General features: G+C 35.9%; 1 long non-coding RNA gene across 1 annotated transcript in view; it reads left to right on the top strand.

The window, feature by feature from the left end:
• The window catches only part of LOC144321944 (uncharacterized), a 429,293-nt gene extending 415,151 nt beyond the window's left edge, over positions 1–14,142 (top strand). Inside the window, exon 5 of the long non-coding RNA XR_013387487.1 lies at positions 10,894–14,142. This is a non-coding gene — a long non-coding RNA (uncharacterized LOC144321944). The remainder of the gene's footprint in view (positions 1–10,893) is intronic.
• Positions 14,143–14,711: the final 569 nt, after the last annotated feature.

Raw genomic sequence — 14,711 nt, 5'->3', positions numbered from 1 at the left:
CAAATGGACATCAAAAGAAAACCAGAGTAGCAATACTTGTATCAGACAAACTAGATTTTATAGATTGTTTTTTGAGAGAGATAGAGTATGAACATGGAATTGGGGTAGTAGGGGTGGAGGGAGAGAATTCCAAGCAGGCTCCACACCCAGCAAAACCCAAATGGGGCCCAATCCCACAACTCTGAGATCATGCCCTGAGTCAAAATTACAAGTCCAATGCCCAACTTACTGAGCCACCAAGGTACCCCTAGACAGACTAGATTTTAAACCAAAGACTATAACAAGGGATGAAGATGGGCACTATATCATAATCAATCAACAAGATTTAACAATTATAAATATTTATGCTCCCAACACAGGTAGTCCTAGCCACAAAAGGCAGACAACAAAAAGAAATAAGACATCCAAATTGACAAGGAATCAAACTTCCACTGTTTGCAGATGACATGATACTCTATATAGAAAACCCAAACGACTCCACCAAAAATCGCTAGAATTGATGAATGAATTCAGTATAGTCACACAATACAAAATCAATGTACAGAAATGTGTTGCATTTCTATATAGCAATATTGAAATAGCAGAAAGAGAATTCAAGGAATAAATCCCATTTAAAATTGTACCAAAACCTATAAGATACCTAAAAATAAACCTAACCAAAGAGGTAAAGATCTGTACTCTGGAAACTATAGAACATTCATGAATGAAATTGAAGAAGACACAAAGAAGGGGAAAAATAGTTCATCCATGCTCATGGATTAGAAGAACAAATACTGTTACAATGTCTATATTACCCAAAGCAATCTACACATGTAGTGCAATTGCTATTAAGATAGCACCAGCGGGAATCCCTGGGTGGCTCAGTGGTTTGGCGCCTGCCTTTGGCCCAGGGCATGATCCTGGAGTCCCGGGATCGAGTCCCGCGTAGGGCTCCCAGCGTGGAGCCTGCTTCTCCTTCTGCCTGTGTCTCTGCCTCTCTCTCTCTATCATGAATGAATAAATAAAATCTTTTTTTTTTTTAAAAAAAAGATAGCACCAGCATTTTTCACAGAGCTAGAACAAACTAAAATTATATGGAACCAAGAAAGACCTTGAATAGCCAAAGAAAACTTGAAAAAAGAAAAAGCAAAGCTGGAGGCACCATAATTCTAGACTTAAATTTATATTACAAAGCTGTAGTGATTAAGACAGTATGGTACTGGCACAAAAACAGACACTTAGATCAATGGATTGGAACAGGAAACACAGAAATGAACCCAAAACTATATGGTCAATTAATCTTTTATAAAGCAGGAAAGAATATCCAATGGAAAAAGTCTCTTCAACAAATAGTGTTGAGAAAACTGGACAGCAACATGTAGAAGAATGAAACTGGACTTTTATACACAACTTTCTTAAACACAAAAATAAATTCAGAATGGATGAAAGAGCTAAATATGAGACAGGAAACCATCAAAATCCTAGAGAAGAACCCAGGCATTAACCCTTTTGACATTGTCCATAGCAACTTCTTACTAGATATATCTCCTGAGGAAAGGGAAACAAAAGCAAAAATAAACTACTGAGACTTCATTGAAATAAAAAGATTTTGCACAGCAAACAAAACAATCAACAGAACTAAAATACAGCCTAGGAATGGGAGAAGATATTTGCAAAGACCTATCTGATAAAGGATTAGCATCTAAAATCTATAAAGAACTTACCAAAGTCAACACCCAAAAAACAAATGATCCAGTTAAAATATGGGCAGAAGATATGAAGAGACATTTTTCCAAAGAAGACATTCATATGGCTAACAGACACATGAAAAGATGTTCAATACCACTCATCATCCAGCAAATACAAATTAAACTATAATGCCTATCACCTAACATTAGTCAGGATGGCTAAAATTAACAAGTCAGGAAACAACAGATGTTAATGAGGATGAGGAGAAATTTGAACCCTCTTATGCTGCTGATGGGAATGCAAACTGGTGCAGCCACTCTGGAAAACAGTATGGAGGTTCTTCAAGAAGTTAAAAAGAGAGTTACCATACAATCCAGGAATTGCACTACTAGGTATTTACCCAAAGGATAAAAAAATACAGATTCCATGGGATACATGCACCCCAGTGTTTATATCATTATAAGCAATAGCCGATCTACGGAAAGAGCCCAAATATAGATCAACTGATTAATGGATAAAGACAATGGAATATTAGTCTGCCATAAAAAGAATGAAATATTTCCACTTGCAATGACTTAGATAGAGCTAGAGTGTACAATGCTAAGCAAAATAAGTCAGGGAAAGACAAATACCATATGATTTCACTCATGTGGAATTTAAGAAACAAGTGAATATAGGGGGGTAAAATGAGAGAGAGGAAAACCCAGAAATAGACTCCTAACTATAGAGAACAAACTGATGGTAACAGAGGGAAGGGTGGGAAGGGGGAATAGGTTAAGTAGGTGATGGGTACCAAAGAGGCCACTTGTGATGAGTACCAGATATTGTGTATAAAGGGATGACTCACCTGAATTCTACACTTGAAACTAATATTGCACTCTATGTTAACTAACTGGAATTTAAATAAAAACTTGGATAGGAAAAAAAATCAGAAATGAAAGAGAAAAGTGATAACACAGAAATAAAAGTATTATAAGAGGGTACTATGAAAAGTTTTACAAATGAGAAGAAATGGACCAATTTCTAGAAAAATGCAATGTTCTAAAAAAGAATCAAGAAGAAATAGACAATCTGAACAAATTGATTACTACTAACAAAATGGAACTGGTAATCAAAATTGCTCCAACAAGCAATGTCCAACATCAAATGGTTTCACAAGTGAATTTACCAAGTATTTAAGGAGTAGTTAGCACTTAAACTTCTCAGACTAAAAGGAATGCTTCCAAATTTATTCTATAAGGTCGCCATTACCCTGTCACAACCAGACAACTACACCACAAGACTATGTACTAATATCCTTGATGATTAAGATGTAAAAGTGCTCAATAGCACATCAAGTTTAATACATTAAAAGGATCATTTACCACAATCAAGTACAATTTACTCCAAGGATGCAAGAATGTTTCATTATTTGCAAAACAATCAATGTGATATACTACATTAACAAAATCAATAATAAAAAATATGAACATATCAATAGATATGGAAAAAGAATTTGACAAAATTCAGAGTCAGTTCATGATAAAAACTCTCCTCAAAGTGGGTATAGAGAAAACTCACCTCAACATAATAAAGACCATATATGACAAACCCACAGCTGACATCACAGTCAATGATAAAATGCTAAAAGCTTTTCCTCCAAGATCAGGAACAAAAAAAGGATGTCTACTTTCCCCATTTTTATTCATTATAAGTACTGGAAGTCCTAGCCACAGCAATGAGACAAGAAAAAAAGAAATTGCTTTACACAGGTAAGGAACAAGTGAAACTCTCCCTACTTGCAGATATGATAATATGTATAGAAAACCATAAAGACTGCCAAAAAACTATCAGAACAAATCAATGAATTCAGAAAAGTTATAAAATATAGACCATATACAGAAAACAATCTCTTTTACAACTATATCAAAAATAATAAAATACATAAGAATAAATTTAACCGAGGAGGTGAAAGAACTGTACTCTGAAAACTATAAAACACTGATGAAAGAAATTGAAGATGATACAAATAAATGGAAAGATATCTCATACTCATGGAATGGAAGAATCAAAAATGTCATAATGTCCATGCTCCTCAAAGCAATCAACATAGCCAAAGCAGTCCTGAGAAAGAAAATCAAAGCTGGATATATCACAGTCCTGGACTTTGTGCTACTAGACTCTAGTAATCAAAATAGTATGGTACTGGCACATATATACACATTGATTCTTGGATAATAGAGACCCCCCCCCCAAATCTCGCATCATTATGGTCACTTTATCTATGACAAAGGGGGTAAAAGTATATAAAGAGGAAAAGACATTCTCTTCAACAAATGGTTCTGGGAAAATTGGACCATTTTCTTCTATTATACAGCAAAAGAAATACAATATGGATTAAAAACCTAGGTGTTAGATGTAAAAACATAAAATTCCTAAAAGAAAACATATGCAGTAAACTTCTAGACATCATTCTTAGCAGTATTTTTGTGGATTTGTCTCTGTAGGCAAGTGAAACAAAAGCTAAAATAAACAATTAGGACTACACCAAACTGGAAAGCTTTTGCACAGTGAAGTAAACTATAAACAAAATGAAAAGGTAATGTACTGAATGGGAGACATATATAAAGGACATATACAACTCAACAACAATAACAAGTCCCCAAAATGTCCAATAAAAAATTAATAGAGGACCTGAATAGACCTTCTTCTAAAGAAGATATTAGAGATGGCCACAGACACCAGAAAAAATAGTCAGCATCACTAATCATTAGAGAGATGCAAATCAAACCCCAGTGGGATATCTATAACCTTACACCTGTTGGAATGTCTTGTGTCAAAAATACAAGAAATACTAAGTATTGTTGAGGATATGGTGAAAATGAACCTTTGTGTACTTGGTAGGCAGATAAATTGGTACAGCCATTATGGCATACAGTATGGATATTGCTCAAATAATTAAAAATAGAAATATCATATGCTCCAGTAATTTTGCTTGTGGGTATTTTCCCAAAGAAAACAAAAATACTAATTTAAAAGAATATATGAACTCCTGTGTTTATTTCAGCATTGCTTACAACATCCAAGATGTGGAAGCAATCAAAATGTCTATCAGTAAGCAAACGGATAAAGGAAATAAGGTATATATACTCAGTGGAATATTACTCTTCTATAAGAAAGAGTGGAATCTTGCCTTTCAGGACAATATAGATGATCAAGAGAGTATCATGTTAAATGAAATAAGCCAAGTCGAAAAATATATGCTTTCACTTATGTGTGGAATCTAAGAAACAAAAGAAACAAAGCAACCAACCAGCCATCAAACAATACAAAACAGAGACAGGCTGATAAATACAAAGAGCAAACTGGTGGTTTCCAGGAGGGAGGGCTTGGAGAGGGGTGGGGTGGGGGGACAGGTAATAGATGTTGATGGGTTTAAGAGGTACAAACTTCCAGTTACAATAGAAATAACTCACAGTGATGCAAAGTACAGCATAGGGAATACAGTCAATAATATTGTAATAACTTCTATGGTGACAGATTGTAACTATACTTATTTTGATGAACATTTCATAATGTATATAAAAGGTATATTTTACTATATATAAAGTATATATATGTATATGTACATACAGTATATACACATACAGTATATATACTATATACTTTAAATAAATACTATATTTATATATATATACTAGATATATAATTATCTGTTTACTATATTCTATATGCATACTTATATACATATAAAATACTATATTTCAAGTACAAATAAAATAGAATTAAATAGAAATAGAGGGACGCCTGGGTGGCTCAGTGGTTGAGCATCTGCCTTCAGCTCAGGGCATGATCCCGTGGTCCCGGGATTGAGTCCCACATCGGGATCCCCACATGGAGCCTGTTCTCCCTCTGGCTCTGTCTCTGTCTCTCTCTCTCTGTCTCTCATGAATAAATAAAATATTTAAAAATAAATAAATAAATAGAAATAAAGTTAATGGAGATATGGAAAAAATATACATACATACACACACATATATATATACACATACAGATACAAATTAAAAACTATGTAGAATACAAGCACACATGTTTATGCTTATATATTTTCTGTATTTTATTTCAAACTTTTTTCACATCTAAATATATACAGAAATAGCTAGATTCAAGATTTTACTCCTTTATCAGTATTTTATTGACAAAACTTACAGAGGTAGGTTTATTTTTATTTACTGTGTAGATTTTTCATTATACACAGTATAAAGACTAAAGGTAAATATTTTACTATAGCATCTGTTTTTTAGAATTATATTTAATTGAAATATAATTCTTGGAAACATGCATAAATCACAAGTGTACAGCTTGAAGATTTTAACACCAACCTTTTTAAAGAGTTCCTAATGAAGAAGTAGAACATTAGTAGCATATCCCATGGCTCATCCAAGTCACATGCCAAGTTCCCCACAGGTATGCCAAAGCCAAGTATGACAACTATCCTGACATTTAGCACTTTGAAGTCCACATTATTCAAATTCTGTTGTTTGTGTTCTTTTACGACTGGTTCTATTTTTTAATGTTATATCTGTGAGAATCATTCAAGCTATTTCTTTAGCAATAATTTGCTCATTCACTTGGTTTTTTCAGTATTCTTTGTGAATGAATATATCACATATTAATCCAATCTTCAGGTGAAAGATTTTGGGTGTTTCCAGTTTGGGGGAATTACTAATGGTGTTATAAACATTATCTTACATGCTTTTTAAGTGGACATTGACATACATTTTTATTGGATATATTTTATGAGTAAAATTTCTGTATAATATACATGTGTTGAAGTAAATATTCTTTATTTCTTATAATATGTAGCATATGCACATTTTTCTGATTGTAAGAAGCCATTTTAGAAGGGAAAAGGACGTGGGATTTTACATAGTATCTCGCTCATATAATTTGAGAGTAGTGGCTCTGTGGTGAATATCCCCTATGAATGACATAGTTTTTGCCACTAGCTAATCTGCTCAGAATATAAACTGACTTTTTTGAGCAACAACTATATAGTACATTCAGTATGTATTTTCCTGTGTGAAAGATTAACAAACCTTCCTACTATATAATGCAGTGCTTAGTAAGCAGAGGTCATTAAAAATGTGTTCTTCAGCCAAAAAGATACAGAGAGCAAATAAACATATGAAAAGTTGTGCAAAATCATATGTTCTGAAGGAACTGCAGATGAAAACAACAGAAAAAGTCAGAGAAGGGAGACAAACCATGAGAGACTCTAAACTATGGGAAAGAACTGAGGGTTGCTGAAGGGGAGGTGGGGAGGATGGGGTAACTGGGTGACAGTCATTAAAGAAGGCTTGTGATGGGATGAGCACTGGGCATTAAACACAACTGATGAATTGCTGAATTCTACATCAGAAATTAATGATGTTATATGTATTGGCTAATCGAATTTAAATTTAAAATAAAAGATAAGGATGTAGAGCCAAAGGAATTTTTATTCATTGCTGGTGGGAATGAAAAAATGGTACAGATGTTTTGGAAAATAGTTTGGCAGCGTTTCTTACTACCTAACCTAAGTATGCTTTTATCATACAATCTATTAATCATACTCCTTGGTGTTTACTCAAATAAGGTTGAAAACTGATGTCTACACAAAAACCTGCGCATAATTGTTCATAGCAACCTTTTGTTCACAAATTTATTTCAAAATTTGGAAGCAACCAAGATGTCCTTCAATAGATGAATGGATAAACTATTGTATATCCATACAGTGGAATATTATGTAACAATAAAAAAGTGAGCTATCAAGCCACAAAAAGACACGGAGAAACTTAGAAGCATACTGATAACCCAAAGAAGCCAATCTGAAAAGGCTTTGAGCTCTATGCTTCCAACAGTATGGCATTCTGAAAAATTTCAGTTAAGATTCAGGGATTCAGTGAAAGGGAGGGACAATGAATAGGTGGAAGGCTGGGAAATTTTTAAGGGAGCAAAGCTATTCTATACAATATGATAATGATAGATACATTATACATTTGTTAAAATCTATAGAATTTCACAACAGAAAGATGAACCTTAATGCAAATTATGGATTTTAATAATAATGTAGATATATTCATCAATTTTAACAAATGTTCCACAATAATACGGAATGTAAATAATATGGTAGACTGTGTGTGTTCAACAGAGATGTGGTATGAAAATTCTCTGTATTTTCAAATCAGTTTTTCTATAAATCTAAAATTGTTGTAAATAATGTCTGTTAATTTAAAAATGGGTATTGATGAATGTCTCAACATATTTTCCTCAACTCCTTCTCCTGTCCTTTCAGGTGGAATAGCAAACAAAGTACTAGAATCTGAGTCAAGAGGTAACCCTCTTAATTTTTGTGGACAGAATTCTGTTTGCCAGCTATCCTAATCCATTTCTAAATGAATAAAGTTTTGAGTTACTTCAAGTATAAGACAAAAAGAGTAAATCTCTTTGGGCAAGTATGATTAGGGATTTCAAAAAAGAAATCCTGATGATGTTTGAGTGAATAATGATTATCATACAGAACTTACTCTTTTAAAGGCCATTTACATGGAAAATAAATCATAATAAGATGTCAAGCCCCAAGGAATATTATAAATTGTTACATTCTTTACACTTTTGGGTATTTTCTCATGCTTCACTGCTTCCCACCTAAAAAACCTATTGGAAATGTTCTCCATATTTTAAAGAAAGCATATTTAAAAACTGAACTCCTGGCTACTAGAATATCAGAAAGATACATCCTGATGAATATTTCTATTCAATATGTAATGTTAAGTCTTAAGTATATATTTGAATAAAAAACATAATCAATGTAGAGAGAAAATCTTCATAATCAATCTGATTTTTAAGTGCCTTCTGTAGTAGATATATTTTTTTGCTTACATTCTTCAAAAAACTTGAGAATGTCCATACCACCCCATTAATCTATATGGTAAGAATACAAGTGGCCTTTTAACCATGTAGCTACAGAAAATGAGCACACAGCAGTAAAACCCAAACAGACGTGTATTCATGAAAATGTGAATGGTGAGAGACAAGGAAGAGAAAAATTTGCTTTATGGCCTTTTGCTATAAGGAGCTTAGAAATAGGGCTATTGATGGGTAATACAAGGTCTAAAGAAGACTGTTTTAAGATGGTATAATTTACAACACGTAAAGTATGCTCCTGGAAATATTACAGAGGAAATGGAAAAGTGCTTAATGAGAGGAAGGGGAGAATTACTGAACAGATACCTTTGAGTGAGTGATGGGTATGATAATCCAGTATATGAGTAGCAGGATTGGCCTTAGATGTGAGTGTAGACAATTCATTATGAGTAGCAGGGAGATGGAACACATGGTTGCCTTTACAGGAAGATAAGTATAGGAAGTAGTGGGAACCTATGGATCTCCTTTTCTAACTGTACCTTTTTCTCTGCAAAATAGTCAGTATGGTCAGGAAATGAATAATGGTATCAGAAAAATAGAGGTGGAAATTTGTAATGAGAGGAGAGTTTAGACAGTTTGCTGTAAGTAGGCAAGTGTAAACAGGGAAAATATAGGAACGTATGAATCCTGTTGTGCATAGTCTCAGATTCATAGTCTAATCATAGGATTAAGTACCTTGAATTCTGAAATAGTACTATTACATCTTTAATATCCAGGCTAAATATACAAATGGACTCTAGCCAGGACACATAGGACAATAGATATCTGACTTACAGCCTCTGAAGCAATCGGCACAAGAAGGAAAAAAAAAAAAACCCTCTGTAGAATGGTCACAGCTTGGTTAGTGAATGCCAGCTTCCCTGTATTTTATTCCTCATTCCATCTCAGGACCAAGGAGAGAAAGCCAAATGTGCTCCCCAAACCCATCACAAAAGATGCCTCACTCTAATTAGCTTGTTTCCGGCTTCCCCATGCCAATAGCCTTTCATCTGGAGCCTACCTGGAGAATTCCATCTTTTGTTACCATGAAGCCTTCTTCCAACCCTGCCTGCCTTGGAGTTTCTGCCAAATGCAAGTGATAGTGGCTGACTCCTTTCCTAGAACAGGCTCTGAATAAATAACCTCTGTTTGTTCTCATTTGGGTGGTTTTTATTTATTTCTGCAGTAACTTTGAAGCCATATTGTATAAACATTTCATTTCAAAGAAACCAGAAGTAATCTATCATTTCAATAGAAAAAAGTCAAAGTGCTTACTATCCTACTAGTAACAAAGCCAGTGGGCTTGCTGATTGTTCACATTTTTCTATTAATTGTTGAAGAGGACATAGTATAGAGGCATACAGATGGACTGTGGAAGAGGCATACATGGGTTCAAATCTTTGTCCATATATTAGCTGAATGACTTTCGTTAAATTACACAATCTCTAAATGTTACAGATTTCTTATCAGTAAATGCAGTAGTAACTGCTATCTCAATGAATTAAGAATATAAAGTAACTAATTCAGGGAACATAATGGGTGTACAAGTAATGCCACCTTCCTCTTGCTGATCACCTCCCTCCCCTTTCCTCTAATTGGTTATACTGACAATTATGTTTAAGTGTCAATAGCCTAAAAATAATGCACACTGAAAAAAAATCTTTTTGCTCTCTATTCTCAGTAATCTGAAAACCATTAATTGCCACCAGAACAAATCTGATAACTAAGTGAAAAAGATAATGTGTATGTCTCTACGAAGCCACAGTTACTTTTCTGGCAAAAGTTTATATGCTAGAAAAAGTTTAAACACTTGCTTTTAAAGGAGCTAAATTTCTGTCTTCAGTCACCCTATCCAGGGCAGTTTCTTGTCTTATTTATCTTAGAGCCCCAAAATATGCACAGTGCCTGGCACAAGGGTAACAACCAGTGCATTTTGGTTGGAAATATGTATAGGGGAATAAACACTCACTCTTTCCCCAATCTCCATCAAGAAACTCAGAGCCAGTTCTCATACTTCCCTTATAATTTGAGAAGGAGTTCTATATAATTCAGTGAAACAAAAGAGATGCCAGTATGTCTGATTCTAGGAATTGAATAACTGACGGAAAAGCGGCTTTAAATAAGCCAGATATTAAGAACAAAGTTGGTACATTAACTTCACCCGTGTCTAACTGGTAGAATATAGAAGTCTCTTCTTAAGACTTGCAGAAATTCAACAATTTATATCTAACGTTTGCAATTGGGTTAGCTCTGTCTCTGCAGCAGCTATGTTTTCAGTCTCTAAAATTTCCATTTCAGGACTCAGGGAGGATGGCAGAGTGGGAGGACCCTGAGTTCACCTCCTCCCACAGACACAGTGGAGCCACAACTATAGGAAATGCAATTTGCTCTGAAAATGACCTGAAGACTAGCAGAGCAGATCTTCCACAGCTAAAGACATAAAAAAGAGGCCACCTCAAGAAGAGGAGAAGCAGCAGAAGTGCAGTTAAGGACCAAAACCCAGCACTGTGACCCTCAAGAGACAGACATCTCAAGCATAGAGGAGCGAGGCGATCAAGACTCATATCAAGCAACCTAGCCCTGCACTAAAACATGATCCTTCAGAATGTCTGGCTTTGAAAATCTAGGGGTTTACACCTAGGAGCTTTAAAAATCAGTGGGGCTGAACTCCAGGAGAACCAGACAGCTAAAGAAAAATGAGTCTCCTCTCTTATTAAAGGGCTAGTATCCTACCTATATCATTTGGTCCAAGATACAGCAGAGAAGCACCAGTTTGAAAAGAACCTGGGATATACAGAAAGAGATTGACTAATTTTAGGAGTTATACTAGAGAGCTAGGAGTCTGCTGGAGCATCCTCTAGAAATGGAGGTGCTGGTGGGCATCATTTCTTCTGTATGTCCCTCTTCTGCCTAGCTAACTAGATGCTGGCAGGAGCCAGTTATAATGCTTTCCATCTACCTTGCTAGCACTGCTTGTTCTGCCTCTGCCCTGGCATTCTTCAGTGGGCCATCCCATCCAACATGCTCACGTCAGCAAGTGCCCCTCCAAAGTGTCTCCCATCCTGCCACACCTGGCAGGCAGTCTCAGTAGGGACTGTCATCCCTGCAGAATGACTACAACCTCACCACACCCAGCAGGCAGTATCAGTTGGGACTGGTGTCCATCCAGAGAGATTTCTACCCTGAGAGGGTGTGTGTGTACTAGCCCCACTCACTAGTAAACCCACAGTAATCACAGCTATTCATTCGCTCCTAAAAGTCAGGCTGAGGGCCAGCCCTACCCACTAGTACATGTGAAGCAGTCACAAGTGTGCATCACAGCCATCTGGGCTGGGGGCCAGCCTCACCAGCCAGCATATCCACAGCAGACACAGGCCAGCTACAATAACAAGGCACAGGCAGTCCAGACAAGGGACAAGGGACATGCCTGCAGTGCCTGGTTCTATTGATAAGGGGAAATTGTGCTATATGGCACCAAGGAATGCCTTCTGAAGGATACTACTTTTAAGACCAAGCGACATAGCTAACCTACCTAATACATAGAAACAGACACAGAAAGGCAAGATGTAGAGACAGAAAAATTTGCTACAAATGGAAGAATAAGACAAGCACCTGATAAAAAATTAAAAGCAATGGTCATAAATATGCTCAATAGGCTTGCCAGAAAAGTGGATGAACTAAGTGAGAACTTCAGTAAAGATAGAAGATACAAAAAAGAATGAGTCATAGCTGAGGAGTACAATATCTGAATGAAAAATATAATAGGGGTAATCAACACCAGATTATGTGATACAGAAGATCAGATCCCAATCTGAAAGAGACTAACAGAAAGCAATGAAGCTGAACAATAAAAAGAAAAAATTAACAAACGAGAATAGGTTAAGAGACTTCTGGGAAAATACCAAACTTAAAAATTCACATTATAGGGATTTCAGGAGGAGAACAGGGAGAAGAGAACACATGGGGAAGGAAAGAAACATCTAGGTTCAGGACACACAGCAAGCCTCAAACAAAATGAGCCCACAGAGGATCACAGCAAGACATATAATGATTAAAATGGCAAAAATTAAAGATAATCTTAAAAGCAGCAAAAGAGGGACCCTGGGTGGCTCAGTGGTTGAGTGTCTGCCTTCAGCTCAGGGTGTGTTCCCGGGGTTCCACAATCGAGTCCCACGTCAGGCTCCCTGTGGGGAGACTACTTCTCCCTCTGCCTATGTCTCTGCCTCTCTCTCTGTTCTCTCATGAATGAATGAATGAATGAATGAATGAATAAGTAAATAAATAAATCTAAAAAAAGGCAACAAAAGAACAGCAAACAATTACATATAAGGGAAACCTCAAAAGGCTAGCAGCTGGTTTTTCAGCAGAAAATTTACAGGCCAGAAAGGTATGGTAAAGTCAAAATGATAAAGAAGAAAAAAAATCAATTTACATCCAGGAATAAGTAGCAAGGTTATCATTAAGAACTGAAGGAGAGGGATCCCTGGGTGGCTCAGCGGTTTAGCTCCTGCCTTTGGCCCAGGGCGCGATCCTGAAGTCCCAGAATCGAGTCCCGCATCAGGCTCCCGGCATGGAGCCTGCTTCTCCCTCTTCCTGTGTGTCTCTCTCTCTCTATATATATATGTCTATCATAAATAAATAAATAAATCTTTAAAAAAAACTGAAGGAGATATGAAATGTTCCCCCAGATAAATAAAAATTAAAGGAGTTCATCATCGCTAAACTGGCCTTACAAGAAATGATAAAAAGACTCTTTTTTTTGAGAGAGAGAGAGCGAGCAAGCGAGCTCATAAGCAGAGGGGGAAGGGGCAGAGGGAGAGGGTGAAAGAAATTTTTTAAAAAAATATTTATTTCAGAGAGAGAGAGTAAGCACATGCCTTTGTATGGGGAGGGGCAGAAGGAGAGAATGTCAGAGTCTCTACTCAGCATGGAGCCTGATGCAGGGCTTGATCTCAACCCTGAGATCATGACCCAAGTTGAAATCAAGAGTCTGACGCTTAACTGAAGAGCCACCCAGGCACTCCAGTAGAAAAGGCCAAAACTAGGATAAATACAATTATAAAAATAAAAAATTTCACTGATAAAACATACATACAGTACAGGTGGTAAATATATTACTTATAGAGCTAGTATGAATGATAAAATAGCAGTAAAGTCAATATATCTACAAAAACTTGCCAAGGAATATAAAAGGTAAAAAGATCTATGACATACCAAACATAGGGGTAGGGGAGTAAAGTATAGTGTTTTTAAAATATGTTCAAGTTTAAGCAACCATCAACTTAATGCAGAGAGCTATATACATAGGATGTTATATATGAACTTCATAGTAATCACAAACCAAGAACCTATAAAAGATCCACAAAAAAACAAGGAAGGAACCTACACAAAACACTAAAGAAAGTTATCAAATCACAAGAGAGCTAAAGAAGTGGAAAGAACACAGAGCTACAAAAATAACCAGAAAACAGCATTTGGTGTATCTGTCAATAATTGCCTTAAATGTAAATAGACTAAATTTCTAATTGAAAGATAGAGAGAAAGAAAGAAAAGAAAGAAGAAAGAGAAAGAGAAGGGAAGGAAGGAAGATAGGGAGGGAGGAAGGAGAGGGAGGGAGGGGGGAGGGAGGGAGGGAGGAAGGAAGGAAGGAAGGAAGGAAGGAAGGAAGGAAGGAAGGAAGGAAGGATGGATGTAAGGATGTATTTGCTGCCTACCAGAGACAGATTCAGACCTAAAGAGACATATAGACTGAAGGTGAAAGATTGGAAAAAGGTAATGAAATGTAAATACAATTGAAAAAATTTTAGGTAGCAGTACTTAGACAAAGTAGACTTTGAAACAGACTGTAACAAGAGACAAAGTAGAGTATTACATAACGGTATAGGGATCAATCCAGCCATAAGATATAGCAATTATAAATATCTATGCACCCAACATAAGAGCACCTAAATATATAAGGCAAATATTAACAGACATAAAGGGAGAAATTGATGGTAATACAGTAATAGTAGAAGACTTAACATCCCACTTACATCGTGGGTAGATCATTCAGACAGAAAATCAATAAGGAAAAATTGGTTTTGAATGATACAGTAAATGAGATGGACTGAACAGAT

Source organism: Canis aureus, chromosome 10 (genome assembly GCF_053574225.1).
Source record: "Canis aureus isolate CA01 chromosome 10, VMU_Caureus_v.1.0, whole genome shotgun sequence".
Lineage (NCBI taxonomy): Eukaryota > Metazoa > Chordata > Mammalia > Carnivora > Canidae > Canis > Canis aureus.
Note: the sequence above shows the minus strand (reverse complement) of the source record. Positions and strands in the feature narration are given on the sequence as shown.